General features: G+C 38.2%; 1 protein-coding gene across 4 annotated transcripts in view; it reads right to left on the reverse strand.

Annotated features, from left to right (window-relative positions):
- NAALADL2 (N-acetylated alpha-linked acidic dipeptidase like 2) overlaps nt 1-16095 on the reverse strand; it is a 504243-nt gene that overhangs the window by 392288 nt on the left and 95860 nt on the right. For all 4 annotated transcript variants that reach the window (XM_037406785.1, XM_037406787.1, XM_037406788.1 and 1 more), the window contains one exon: nt 9117-9195. The gene's annotated coding sequence lies outside the window, so the exon portion shown is untranslated. The remainder of the gene's footprint in view (nt 1-9116; nt 9196-16095) is intronic.

The following is a 16095-nucleotide window of genomic DNA, read 5'->3' on the forward strand; positions in this document are numbered from 1 at the left end:
AAGTAAGCAGCTTAATAAAAGGAGTGCAAAAGAGTGAGGGAATGAAAAATGTTTTCCTAATATTTGTCAGAAAGAGAGCTAACACTATAAATGCCAGCTAATACTGAACTCCATCTTGCACAACTAAGAATTAAATCTCACTATTCTAAGATCACATTAGGAAGTACAGAGCCTAAAAGCCTGACACAGGGAATCAAAAGCTGATCGGCTTTAATAATTAAAAACAAACAAACAAACAAACAAAACAAAACACCATTTTATCCTTATTCTACCCTTTTAGAGGAAGCATTTCTTCAAAAGACAAACATGGGTGACACTGTGTTTTGATTTCGGCAAGATGAACACTCATCTCTAGATACATTTAGCACAGCTGGCAAGAATTATGGTTTAAGTAGGTCCGGTTGCATTCCAGCCACATATGCAAGCTTTTGTAACAAATACACTGTATAAACTACAGTGAATTAATACACAGATGGATTTTCAAGCCAATGAAGACTTGGACTCTGAAGTGTATTCTACCCCAGCAAATACAGAAGAGCCAGAAAGGATGTAATGTGTGAATTTTCAGTCACTAAACATTGTTCCAACGGAAGAGCTGTAAAATATATATATATATATCTCTTTATGTAAAGGCATATATATGTATATCTTATAAAGAAGGAATACTATGTTAACAAACTAGCTCACTTTGTGAAACTGCCGCATACAGCATGACAGCCATTTCATGAAATGCCATGAGCTGCAATACATCCCTCCCATTGAGCACTACGAGCTGGCAAACTGTTCCCTCCCAAATCAAGCGAAGCAACACAACTCCGCTTTGTCATACCATCAGCCAGGCTAAACAGTGAGCCTCTGCACAGCAAGTCAGACAAATGATACATACTAATGACAAACGAGGGGGCATACTGAAAAAAAGTTGTCACTAAAACAATATCCTACACTCATTTATTGCTTTTATAGCAAGTTTACTGACTGGCTGCCTCCTTGTGCCAGGTGCAGTCTTCTCACGCTATGATAAGCTGATTCAGTTCATTACTCCCAGTTTAGCCAGCACAAAGCTACCTGTTTTTTCCTACCACTTCTCAGTTTTCTGCTACTTAAAAAAAAAAAAAAAATGTTTCTCAGCCCACAAAGGAGCACAGAACACAGGAGCAAGATGGCTCGTTTTGGTGCTGGCAAGCTACTGGGTGAGTCCAGCATCCTCTCTGGTCCAGATGCACCATGCAGTATGCACATAGACGTGCAGCCCAAGTTCAGCACACCCGTAATTTTCCATCTCCTCCTCTCCAGTGAGATGCTTTCACATCTGCTTACAAACCTCTGCAGATAAAGCATATTTCATTAGTTTTTTACGACTACTCTGCACAATCAGATGGGCAGGTGACGTTAACACTTGGACTGCACAAACCAACTCAGCCGCTGGCCTAGCACACCTTCTCTGACAGCAGGGCACATGCATCACACTTGAACTGTGCTTTAGATTGAGTAAATTCCTCCTTTTCCCCAAGTTTTCCAAAGTCTGCCCAATTATTTACTAAGTAACTTCGTATATAAAGCGTTTCTAGTATGGAATAACACTTTCCATTGTGGTTTGCATCTCTGAATTATCCGTGCAATACTCCTAAAAAACAGAATGAGCTACATTTTTCCAGTGATAGTAAAGGCAGCAAAATCTTATTCTCCCCAAGTGAGAAAAGACAAAAAAAAAAAGAAAAAAAAAAAAAGATAAATTATTTTAGATTAGCATTGTTTTCCATTTCTCCCCAAATCTGCAATAAAGTTTTATTTTTCCCAGTTCCAGCGGTATACTCTTGGAAAACACAGCTGTTGGCTTTGTATTTACTAGTATGCAGTTATTGCATTGCTTAATATATTTTCACATAGATTTTTTTTTTTTTTTTAATGCAGAAGCAACATAGGAAATGAAATCTAAAATACATTGCCCATGCCCCTTTTTCCCTGCTTCCATACAATGCATTTGTTTCATACACTTCAATCAATAAATTATCTCCGTATCTCAGACATGGTATTAAGCAAGGTAAATAAAACAGCACAGAGGCCCAAATGAAGGATGAGAAGTTAATTCTGTGTCCATAATTAAGAAAAGGAATCAGAATCTCTCTTTCAAACCATGCTCACAGTACGCAAAAAAAAAAAAAAAAATATCCTTTAACTCTTCTCTACTCTGGGTTCAACTTTCCATGACTTTCTGTTTCAGTGCCATAAGAAAAACTTTTGTTTTTACAGAAATTAGTACAGTGTGAGGCAGTCAAAGAAAACTAAAGAAAACCCATGCAAAAACAAATCAAAAGTGTCAACACTGGCTGATTAAAGCATTATTTTAAAGAACAACTTGCATAGTTTCAGTTTTCTTAACCAATGCTTCAATGTAACCAATGTGTTAACAGATTAGCAGTACCAAATTTCAAAAGACACCAACATGTATTCTAATCCAATGCTGAAAAGATTAAATACATTCCACTTGCATTCACTACAAAAGCTGGCCAACAATTAAAGTTTAAAAGTATTTAATTTGGTTGTAAATAAAAGAACGTTCCTGTTAACATTACAGAAGCTGTCCAGACTTTTTTGAATAGCACTGCATTGTACAAACTGTTAACTGCTATAATTATTATTATTATTATTTTTAATCTTACTGATCCTTACTTATTTTCTCGGTTCAATTATAGTAATTTTTAAGGTGTTGTGTTGTCTTAGAATGTATTATAGGGAAGTAGATAGCCAACAATTTGGACATCATGGACATGAACACAGATTCATAAATGTGGAATCTCTTCCCTCACTGATACAGTAGATTAAAGCACTTCAAACACTTGGATCCAAAGTTTCTGTAATACTAGTGCTGTATGCAGTTCCTTCAATCATGGCGGTTATGTCTAAGTTAATAAATTATATCAGCAGACAATTAAACATGCAGATGACATGAAAGAGCAATTTTACCTACAGACCAAAGCTGCCCTTAGGAATGCAAGTTACCGTGAAATACAGTCCAGACAAGTTTACCCAAATTTTCCCATGAATCATCAAAAGCTACAAAAACATTTATCAATACCCCATAGCAAACTTAGGGCTTGTAATGTAAGTACAAACCATTAAAAAGACAAATAGTAAGTCAAAAGCTAAAGCATACAACATGAAAAATGAAGGAGAAAGACCATTTTGTTAATGACAATTGCCTCAAGCCTTTGGATGTACAAATTGAAACATTTCAAACCTTTCACCTGGTTTTCCGAGTACCTCCACAGCTGGCTGCTATCTTGCCTCTGTGTGTTTGCATGGGAAGAGAGAGAGAAAGAGAACAGACCGTGCAGGAAAAAGTTACATGAAAATACTGATTTTTATCTCGTTTATTCAAAGTCTGATAATTACAAAGTGTCCAGTAAATGTAATGGATTTCTTTGCAGCTTCCATCAAAACATTTCCAAACAAACACCCTATATTTTGACAGCTGGTCAGGTTTCACAGTGTGCTAAACACTCAAAAAAGTTTTAGTCTTAACAGCCATTCACAAGAAAAAAATGGAAGCAAGTGTTTTGCAAATGACAATTGCTTTTACTAGCAGGAGAGATTTTTGTGGGTTTGTGTGGTTTTGTGGGCTCTTTTCCTTTTATGAATTCCCAACGTAGTACAATTGCAGATCTATACACAGTAACCTCATTTTTGCCTGGTGGAATAAACAGGCACGAAACAGCTAGGTAATTCTCCTGTCCAACAATTCAAAACAAGAACCTAACCTGTTTCCTACAGCTTTTACCTTATCATTAAGCACCAAAAGTGTTCTTGAGAGCCAAAAGGGCTAAGGACGTTACTTCCTCTGGTACTATCAGAACTACACAGCCTACCGGATTGTGCAACCAGGGTCGTCAAGCCAACTGCAACTTTTTTCTTAATAATTATCTCCACAGAAAAGAAAAAAAGTTACTACTTCAATATTCACTTAATGATAACCACCTTCACGTAGTAATGTCCATCTACTTTTCCAGAAAGGCCTTCTAGAGAACGCAAAACTAACACAGGCCACCCTTCGTCTGCCTAAGGGAGCACCACCTATGTACAATTACACTGCAGCAGAGAGATCTACAGCTCATACTGACACTCGTTTTCAAAATTCATTTGAACTGTTGTAACAACAACTTGTACAAGGTCAAGTCTGTCACACTCCTCAGTGTACACACTTTGTTGGCAGCCTGATATTATTTCAGTGTAAGAAGGGAAGCAAAGTAGATGCGTCACTTAATAACTGTGTTTCAGCCACAGAAGAAGGCAATCTTCTCAAGATTGCAATTATAACATAAATGCCAGCTCATCATCTTTCAGCATCGAGCATATTGATGGTAACTTTCAGAGGGCTCTCAGACTAAGAAAACAGAACTTCACCTGGAATTAGATCTAAGAGCTTGCAATTTTAGGCAAATCTCTTACTAAACATGGCTCTCTTCTTGAAAATATAATAACTGCATGGGACAGAATTCACAACACACTCTGTTCCTTTAACTAAAAAACTTAATTTGCTTCCATTCTTGTTCTGTTTCTTTTTAAAAGAATGAAATACATACACACAAAACCTGAAATATAAAAATCTAACAGAGCTATGATACATACTGAGAATAAATTATGCAAAAATGCAAAAGTCAGTCTTCACGAGCTCAAGAGATAAGCCAATTGTCAACTTTATGTACTGACAAGGGACCTCAGCCCATCCTCCCTGTGTTGCCTGGCAACCGTTCCTGTATCCTTAGCTGTATTCATTAGCCATTAACCACCATCAGGCTCCCTTTCTTTTCCCCCCTCACACAGGCTCCCACTCTCATAGATGTATGAAGGGGAGGGGGAAGTTAAACAAGACTACTTTCTTTCTGATCAGAAGTAACTATCTGAGTTTTAACAGCTAATAGATATTAGCCAATTCACACAATTCATAGAACTGCTTTGTACTGAAAGATACACTACATGATTATAAGGTGCAGTTCTTTTATTAAGAGGGCTCTGTTGTAAGTCGACATTAGTAGAAATCCTCTAAAATGCCTATTATTAGACAGCTATGATCTCATGCTGACAACACTAAAGTGCCCTTTGAATTTGTAAAAAATAAAATAACAGATGACAGCTTTTTAACTCCAGAAGAATGGCATTCAACATGAGGAAATGCTATTCTAAACCTTGTCGAGATAAATACAACTCAATTGATCTCAGAAGCAGAAATCTTTTAAAGTGTTATCTTCAGGTTTTCCATGGAGACAAAGCAAGGCTTGAACCACACCATGTGCCTATCCACTGTCCTTAATATCAACATAAATATGCATGACCTCCAATGCAGCAGTTTCCCTGCCTCCCCATCCTGAAGCCACAGGTTAACTTCCACTTGCAGGCACCAGCAGCTAAGTTACACAGCCATAAAGGGAGCTAGACCATGAAAACGAAGATGAAAACTCTTCCCCTTCCCAGCCCCAGGTTAGCTTCAGCCAAAGCAGCCTCATCCAGCCCTTCACATTGCAGCTCAAGCACCCATGGTGGCGCAAGGGAAGTGGTAGGGCTATGGCTGAGGACAGAGGGGAAGATACGGCTCTTTCAGCAAAAGTTAATACTTGTATCATGTTAATGCTACCATCAAATCACCCTATAATGCATTCTTGGTATTTCTTGTTATCTTGTTCGTTTCCATGACACTGAAGTTTAACAGAACTCCTCAAGTAAAGAAATATATTAAAATACTAGAAAGCTTATTGCAAAGCACTAAAAAACATTGAGCATTACAAACCCCACAATTCTGTAATAGGGAAACAAAAGATTCCCAGGTGAGGCTGTGCAGAGGTCTCTCTGGAGCATACAACTAAGAAGCTGCATTGTCTCTCTCTATCTTGTTTTCATTTTTGAGACCGCTATGTGAACATGTTTTCAGGTCTGTTAACGATGACTGGAGAAGGAGCTGATTAGAGATTATAGGACATGCACCATGAAGAACACTGTAAAACATCCTTGCAAATAGAAGGCTGAAAGAGCTTAATGCTTAATCTGATATTTAAGTGGAAGTTCAGGTACGATTAACTAGCAGTCTAAATAACTAAGCCTGTATCAGAAAAATGATAGCATAAGGTTGCACAGGTAGGCGGAAATAAAAGTGCTATTTTCAGTGCTTCAAAATGATTCAGACAAATTCAAGAAACAAACAGGGCAAATGTTTTCCAACAGTGTAATCTATTGGGCAATTTTCCAAGAATCACAGGAGCTTTTTCATCACCAGAGTCTTCAGGATTAGAGGCTTTTGCTTTAAGTACAGCTGCTGAACACCGAAGTAATTAGTCCAAGGAAGGCCTATTTGCCTCCAGACAGGACAACCACATCAGTCGCTCCAGCTCTGAATTATTGCATGGTCTGTACACAGCAGCTGAAAGAGGAGAAAAACCACACCACAATACTTTCACATGTGACATGAAGAACTGATAAGAGAAGGAACAGTGCCATCACTCAGGACGACTAATCTCCCACAATTCCTTAATAAGGCTCCTGGGTATTCTGTTACACACTTTATGAACGCAGACATCAAAATGAATGAAACTTCACAAAGCACATGTAAGGCACAGAAACAACCCTGGTGTGAAAAAGACCTGGATGACAGAGAGAATTTTATGGCATAGGAGGAAACATCTGGACTGCTACTGTTTGCTCCTTAGAACACAGAAACATTTTTACAGACTCACGTTTCACAAAACTTTCTTCTGGTTGTGTTCCCACAGGTAAAAATTGAAGATTCACTTCTAATTTCTAGATGAAACTTCTGTAATTTGCACCTGAAGTATATAGCGCAAGAAGAAGGATTTTATGTTGCTGATTTTATACTATAATCACTTCAGAATAACAAGCATACTCATACCAATTTGCTAATTAGACAAATGCAATATTGATCGATATCTACACTGCCAGATTTCTTAAATATTTCTCTCCTATGCCAGAGTCTAATGGAAACTTTACAACTATTTAAACCATGGCACCATCATGATACAGCTGAAGGAACAGCTGAATTTGTGTGGTGGCACCAAACAGGGTAAAAAGATCAAGAATCTGAAACTGGTTTTGCTGTCACCACATGGCCCAGAGGCACTGGGAGAGACCTCGTCTTCAAGGACAGTAGTCTCCCCACAAGCCCAGCCACCCATGTAACTGCTTACTGTGCTCACAGGACATATTTGAAGCATAGAGTGGAAGCGACTATACTGGCCAGAGTGAGCAAGCTCTCTGAGCTACTGGCAAATGCAGTGTTGCTTTTTTATTTATTTTGACTGTCTAAGCTATATGAACATATTTTGGCAAGTTCTAGAGTCAAGTAATTTCATCATTGCAAGCCCTTCTGTTTTGATCCATAGCCTATTAAGGCTTCAGTTCATTAACATGTTATCTATACCATGACAGTAATTCAGACAAGTTCAATATTTGCAAAGAATAAGACATTCCGGCCACCTCTGAGTCCTTGGGTATTTACCAAGTATCTCAAATATTAAATGTTAATACACACTTACCTGGGGTCTTGCTATAGGAACATCTGCATTTAAATACTATTCAAATCAGAAAATTATTATCAGCAAATTCTTTAAGTAACTCCATAGTCCTTTAAAGAAAACTTCCAATCATCATAAATTCCTTATAGAAAAATCATAATCCCCACTCTAAAGGGGATATAACCAAGGTCATGATACAGTGTCATTATGTAGAATAAAAGTGTAAAATGAAACAAAACTCTTATCCAGCTACGAGTTGCTGTCCTAACCCGTGGGCAGCTGGGCAAGTTCACTGAAGGTCCAGCACTTCTTTTGTAAGTATCGCTGACATTTACTTTGATCTTCTTTTACAAGCAAGACTATAGAATCTGATCTGGTTCTAGAAGTACATGATGCTTAAGGGCAAAACCCGGGCCTTTCAACCAAACACACAACTGAATATACCTTGACAGTGAATTTTTCAAATTTATTATGCTGCCTGGAACTTGGTTTTGTGGCAAGTGCCAACAGCACAACCCCTAATACTGGGGATATGAAGTAGCATATGGTTTCTATTACATCTAACAGCACTGGCTAAATTTGGAGAAAGTTTCACTTCAAAATAACACTTTGAGTACAGCAGTCTCACTGACCCCTTCATCCACAGACACAGCAGGGCAAACAGACCCAAAAAGTTTCCAAAAACACTGGAAATTGCCCATTTTGATTTATTTCAACAAATGGACAAGACATACTAAACAGTCAAACTATGTACGGCCACGAGAAAGGACTGTTTAGCAGAGATTAAAAATAGATATTCTTGAAAGTAATTAACTGTTCATAAAATAATTAGTTTCTGCTATGATTTCTCAAACAAAATAAGCTGCAACATCTTACCACGGAACACAGGAAGTTAAACAATTCTGGAGGAGAAAGATTAGAAATATGCAGTGTTGGAGGATACATTTCCCATACACATGAGAAATCAAAGCATATACATGTATAATGAAAGCTGTAGAGTACTGAAAATTAGTCTCTGGTTTGGCTCTTACTTTCCTACAGATATTTAATTACCCCTCTGTCATTTTCACTGCCTTGCTCTCTATACCAGGAGTATGGTACTATGAAAGTAAAATGAAGAGAAAACAAAAATGTGAATTCCCATTCTAGCAATTCTGTTTGCAACTGAGCTCATGAAATACAGACACTGGAGTTGAAACCTGACTTTCAATTATTTATACCTTGCTGCCTTCGTAATTTCACATTTTCCATTCAATTGTAGTGATCTCTCCTTCATACGCATATTCAATTTTTACACAAAAAAAAACATTTGCCAAGGCAGTATGTAAGTCACATAAGCATTCATGCCACTGACTGTCATTTTGTTTAATTACTGAAGCCTACCCAAATTATTGGCTCACGCTTACACTTTATTTTGACTAAATATTTTTTGACTAAATTTTTTACTAAAAATAAATTAATTTTTCAACTTACCTCCTTAAAATACTTTCTTTGTTCTCAGCACATAATATCCTCACATATCTCTCTAACAGAACAACTATGATGAAAAGAAAAGTTAGAGCAGGTGTTTGACACAATTTTTTTTATTATTATATTTACCTTAAAGCCAAGACGGTATCAGTTTTGTAGAATATTTTTCACGAAGGCATGTTTTCAATCTGGCCTCTACGTTAATTCTCTGCAAAAGAAGAACGCATTACATTTTCTAATACCATTCACTGAAACAGAAAAGTAGCCAATTCCAATGATGAAACTTGTAAATATAAATATAAGATGAATTTTCCTGACACTGCAGCAAAGTAGAATGCATTTTTAAACATGCTAGTACTTATGAAGTATTTTTCTCATTTAAAAAAAAAAAACAAAAACATGACTGCCTGAAGTGTCAAAACCAATGCCCTTGACTCCAGCGAGGTCTGGTTCACGAAGTAGCAGATTCATGTTCAGGGAACCTGTGGTGGTTCTTCTGCTCTACAACAAAACACTGGACAATAAACAGTTGTTTTGTTTAGCCATCAGCAAAGTAGAAGTGTTCTTATAAAAAAAAAAAACACAAACCAAAACAACCAACAAAACCTGATATCCTGATTACGTCAATTTTTCACCTATTTCCCACTAGCAATCTCATTATCATCCACATAAATCTCCCTCTTTCTTTTAATGAAATGCCAAAGGTGTCAATGTGCTCCTTCCCCAAGCAAAACAAGGTAGCTCAGTACATATTTAAACAGTCTCTGCATATCTTGCTGCAGTTCAGTACTGATCAAAGCTTATTATAAAGATTGTACAGATAACTCCACTAATAACCCTCTGATGCTGCACTACATAAATTATAAAACAAAGGGGAAAAAAGGATCAATAGTAACCAAGTTGTACTGTTGCAATGTTCTGTAAACACAACCATACTGGAGCAACAAGGACATTATCGTGAGGGGAAAAAAAAGAAAAAAAAAACCCAACAACAAAACGACCAACACACTGCAGCTTCTTTTCCAAGGTGTCCCACCGCACAACGCAGAATCCACCGAGCCCCTCCGGTACTCCATTTTGTAGGACTACAGCTACTGCTAAATCCCAATAAACAAAGAACGGACTGAACTAGCAGGAGTGCAGTTTCCATCTCACAGACTCTAGGCTTTCATATAAATTTTACTGATCCAACATAATGGCTGTAGCAGCCGTGTTGAAACAGGCTTCACCTTGCGCAGATTAGGTGGAAAACAGTGGTTGGGAGATGGACAGGCTTTGGGGTTTGGGGAGGGGTGGGGGTGTGTGTGAACTGGCTTCAACATCTTTTCCTAGTATGCATTCAAAGGTCTGACCAAAGTTGTCCTTTAAATAACAGGGAGAATAAAAGCTGTAAAAGATAATTTTAAAAGACATGTTTGAATTTGTCATCTAGAGATAAATTATCTTAAAAAAAACAACAAAACACAACTGATAGCACTTTTAACTATTCATACTACAGTTGTTACTGTAATTGCCCTCACTGTAAGCCCACAGAGCCACAGCTCATAAAAATGGAAGAATAATAACTTTATCATTGTAGATTTGAGCTCTGTCATAGATGCATAAAATAATTGGGGTTGGGAGAAGCCTAAGTCGTCACACAGTCCAATCCCCCATTTAAAGCACAAATAACATCAACATTAGGTCAGGGTTCTACAGTCAAGTAAAACCATGAGGAAAATACCAATCCTAAAGTAGATTCATATTTTGCCCTTCACAGACCTGGTCCCCTTTTCACAAGGACAGTTGACAATGAACTGCAGCAAAGCAGCAACAATTTAAAATGAAGTAAGAATGGAGTTACTGAGTTCCAAAAAGCACATTTCCTTGACAAACATAAATACAATATTGTACTACTTTTCTGCAAAACAACACCTTTAAACTATACAAGCCCATGTAAGCGCACATTACAGTTATTGTCTTACTGGGCAAGTTAAAAGTGGGGAGGGAGGGGGAATGAAATCAGTCCTTTCCCTGGACCAGAAAAAAAAGACTTATTTGCTCACAGGTCTCAGATAAAAGCTTCACGTTAAAACATTTTATCTGTCTTACAGTTTTACTGCTCAAAAGATGAACTAAGAGATTAAATCCAACTTTCTATTAAGCTCTAGAGATAGCCACATGCCACGCAACTCATAAGACTTTAAGGTTTGGACATCAGTAGTAGATACTGAATATATGAGGGAAGCATTTCAAAAAGACATTAACACTAATCGGGCTTACATATGTGTATCAAGGGGAAAATAGCCACTAAGTTAAGGTACTACTCAGCCATGATCCAGAGTTACAGAAAGAAGGAGACTGTACAATTGCAGAGAATTCTGAGAGCTTCTCCTAAATTTGCCCACTTCAAAGAATCTTTGATTTCTTCTAAGCATCTACTGAGAAGAAAAGGGTGGTGGAAGTTAAATCACAAACTAACCAAACTCGAAGATTTTTGTGTTTTACCAGTTTGAAGAACAAGTGAAGGGGCAAATTTTGCAGACACTGAATGATTTTATTTTTTTACAATTGAAAACCAGAAGGGGAAAAGAACACCGTGAACCTTTTCCACAAAAAAGTCAACAGGTCATCATTTTGCCCAGTATTCTGCACTTAGACACTCACTGCATTGTTTTGAAATGCACAGAACATTTTTCTGTCACTAATAACTGCAGGATCTCTCACTCCTGCATTTTCTAGATGGGCAGTTAAAAAGGGGACAATACGATTTGCCCACTTACACAGCAACAGTGAGATTCAGGATTGGGAACTACAAAAAAGATCATGTGTCAGTTTTCTCCTTTATTGTATAGAGACACTTATTTCATTACTGACGACCTTCCTGTGCAGGAATGACTGTGTTCGTAATATACTTCAAGATTTGTGCCTGTGTCGCCTGTATCTTTAACTTTCAAGCAACTAGCACAAGTACAGATAATGACTCTGAAGTAATTTAAGTAGGCAAGCATTAGCCCAAAGGAAAAAACTCCTGTTCACAGCTCCTGAAGAAATTATTCTCTCCTCAGCAAAGTTTATATTTGAGAAGATAAGTATTTTTGCTGGGAAAGAATATTGCAAATTAGAACAGAAACCCCATCTGACTTAAAACCGTAATTCCAGTGTTTCAGATGAGGCTCAGAATTCAGTGAGAAGGCAGGGAGAGGAGGGAGGAATACAACAGCTAACGGATTAGATGTTGTCACTTATGATCCATCATCACACTTTCTCAGATTATGAAAATGAAATTTTCCCAGTAGTACATTTTATGCTTGACAGATTACAGATCGGTTCACACATTCAGAATTGGAGCACTCAGATTTTTAGAAAAGTTCAGGTCTTCCGAGACCAGCATTTATTATATGGTTTGACGCGAGTCAAGAGAAACATTCAACAAGACAATGCCAGAGACACTTTCAAGCAATAAAATGGGTGAAGTCACAAACTCCTTAATGATCACTTCAGCAAGCCTGAATTTAACACTTTTTCCTTGACTATACAGCTAGCTCAGAAAGGTCATCAGACTATTATATTCACTGTTATGTAGAGCAGCACTATACACATGCAAAGTTCCTATAGCAACACTTTCTTAATTCACTCTTTAAGCAAAACACCAATTAGCTTTTTATTATAGCCAATTAAAAAAATCTGCACACTAATTGACAACCTCTCTACTCAGAATTTAAGCTTATGCAAAAGAAAATTGCAGTGAAATTTTCTGTGGTAATAACTTACTTCCTATTCTTCCTCCTTAACAGAACAGTAAATTATTCCCGATAGGGGCTGAACATTTATTTTCAATCTAAAACATTTAGACACACAGAAGTAACCTATCCTGATATGCCTTAAATCTTCGTAGAGCCTGAAGATTACAGGTTGCAGAAAGGCAAACAGAAATGTAACCAACTGACTTATTTCTGTATCTCAGGAAATTGGGCATAGGCCTGTGCACCTGGAGATCATGCAGGAGGCAGCCAGCAAAATATTTCTCTCAGAGTATTTAAGCACGTTGAGCCAAGGGAGAAAGATGGCAAAAAACAGTACTAAAAAGTCAAGTGCAGTAGGACAACAGAGACATTTTCATTTGCTTTTTAATACTTATCGATGGTTTTCTCAGATGTCTTCTACACAGCTGCTGATGACAGCTTCTTTGTACACCACTTCTAGTAGCAAATATCAAGATATATTAGTCAGAAAACAGTCAGTGAGCACAATGTGGAAAGAAATACATCGTGATGCAGAGTATCAGAAGCAATGAACAACACAAGCTAAACCATCCTTCCTGATAAGATGTTCTGCAGGAAACTGAATTAAAAAATGTCATTCCCCTTACAGTTCTTCTGTGTGAGATGTCGGGATTCACCTTACTAATAAATAAATAAATATACACAGAACAAAGTAGCAGATGGCTCTTCTGACAAGCTTGGCATGACCCAATCAAGAATTAATGGTACTTGAGGTATCACTGAGTCCACTGGTTCTTAAGGACAACCTACAGAAACTACTCCTAGTCTCACCATCTTATACTTCGTTACTCACACCGTCTTATACTGCAGTATTAGTACTAGAAACTTAAGGCATGTGACAGGTTATCTGGGGACACAACAGCAGTAACCAAAAGAGTTTCCCTTGAAAGGCTGAAGAAAAGAAAGAGGGCTTATAGAGCGGTCTTTCAATCCTACTGCTCTAAAGGAGAGAGCAAGGTGAATACCTTGGAAGAGACCGTGGAAGAGACCCCCATGTATAACCTTGGAGATACAGAAGTTGCTGCAGCTTAAGAAGGCCATCTGCTGCAAAGTCAGCAGGGTCTGGGTTATGTCAGTGGGCTAGGCAGTAAGCCAGGACACCAGAGGTAAGGGACTAGGGCTAAACAACACTGCTACAGGCTTTTATTCTTGGGGTTTTTAGCGGTAAGCTCCCAAACACAGCTCCCTGAATCACCAGAAAATGGTAACACATTTAAGCTCAAAGCCTTCCAAGTGAAAGTCCCCGCTACCAGATGCACAGCTCTACTCCTCCAGAGAGGCTGTGTTAGTCCAAGACACAGTGTTACACACAGTAAGTACTAACTGAAACTAGTATCCCCATTTGTAGTCCAAAGACTTTGAAGATTTCTCCTCTAGTAAAACCCCTGCTACCAGCACCTCACCAAAATACAGTGACAGTTCACACCCCTCAGCAGTGCACATCTTTTTTCTCTGCCCTTCAAGGGTGGAGAGCAGCCCATGTCCCGGCACAAGACCTGTCTGTCCCAGTAACACAGCTGTGACTGCTGGAGAGTATCACAGCAAACAAATCAGCCTTTTTCTCCTTTTTCATTATTTAAAGCTTTCTGCATCGGCATTTCAAGTCATTTCGGCTCATGGGTCTACCCTGGCAGTTAAGTATTACACAGAGTGTATGAGGAGAAAGTTCAGGGCAAAGCTGGAAGGCAGCCGCTAGTAACAGAGCTACTTAGTGGCAGCAGCTGGGACCACCATCAGCTGCTCTCCAGTAGCCTACATTCACAGCATCAGAAAGGCTCTAACCGGTGACAGTCATTTTTAAAATACATCATCACTAGGTACCTCTTTCTTACTTTGTTCTCTGACGTGCTTTTTGCCCAGTCAGACTGCCCTGAACAGTCGGGTCCACATGGTCAGGCAGGTGGTGTGTCACGTGAAAACCCTTCTGGGACTAAAACAAGAGATGATGTTTCCGGCAGGCTCACCCCTGCCAAGAAAACACTTCAACGGCCTAAAATTGAACCCAAGCCAGCTGTGCAGCCATCCCAGTCTTTGTGAAAGCAGACAGTTCACAAATCACCACAACCAGGTAGGTATACACTTCTGCTCTGTATTTCCTGCTACCAATGATGAGTGTTCAAAGTATCTTCCTTAGAAGAACAATTTGCACGTTCTGTTGCAGGTAACAAATACAGAGCTACATTCCGCTTTAAGACTCAACGAGCAACATTTTCTTCTTTGACTGACTTTTACTGTTTTGCAGGAGGGCTTACTGCAATTAAACTGTCTTTGTCTAAGTAGAAAAGCTCAAAATATTCTGTTATTTCCAAGTAGTAATGGGATGGCTTTGTTGCATATCTAAATTACTCACCCACTGTTATAACCTACCATAGAACTAAATCAGATTAGAACAATAGTCTAAGCATCACTGCAAGAATGGATTTTCAACAGCTTTGAAACATCCCTTTTGACTCCTTTCATTTACTTCTCTGATTTTGAAACACGCAGAACACAAGTGTGATTGCAGTAAATTTTGATAACTACCATGGATTTCTCCCACTCTCTCAAAATGAAGAAAAGTATTTCATAAAAACCTTCCACCTAAGTGTATCTTTCCAATTTCTACACAATCCTGTGTAGGCAGTAATGTGCACCCGTACCACTGGATGATGAAAAGTAGAATTTAAAGAAAACCATAATTTTCCCACAACACTGCTGAACCTCTGAAAAGAGTTGGCGTTCTCAACCCAAAGTTTGAACACATAACCTGAAAGCAAAATGACTGTACAAAAGATACTTTTCTTTCTTCATGTCTTAGTGAAGAAAGAAAAAGTACCAACTTGATGAACTACTATGCTCCAATAATCTGGTTACCACCTCCAAAACTAAGAAAATTCAGGTTTTATTAATATATGTTTGAAGTAATTACAATGTTATCCAAATAATATTCTCTGAGATAACAACTCCACGGTTTGCCTTTATATATTCAGAGAAAAATAACTAATTATCTACCACTTTCATTACAGAATAAAGAGGGCTGCTTTGAACTCAAAGAGAAGGCCAAAGAAACTGAGTTTAGTTGAAGTCCCCTAATAACAGCAGCAGAATGCTGTATCTTTTTTTGGGGTGGAAGAAGCCATTATCCACCTTTCCCTGCTCCTAATGGGATTCCCTGGGGGCTCTTTCTTGCCAGTTTCAAAAGGTCAGTCGCTGTCTCCAAGTGCTGCTTGTCAATTTTAAAGCCACAGTCTAGTCTTTGATACTGAGATAAAAGAAATATTTCCTGGTTTAGACCACCACAAAGCGAGAGTAAGGCCCATCACAGTATTTCAAAGCAACAAATGCATATCACAAGATGACCAAGA

The sequence above is a fragment of the Falco rusticolus genome, chromosome 13 (genome assembly GCF_015220075.1).
Source record: "Falco rusticolus isolate bFalRus1 chromosome 13, bFalRus1.pri, whole genome shotgun sequence".
Lineage (NCBI taxonomy): Eukaryota > Metazoa > Chordata > Aves > Falconiformes > Falconidae > Falco > Falco rusticolus.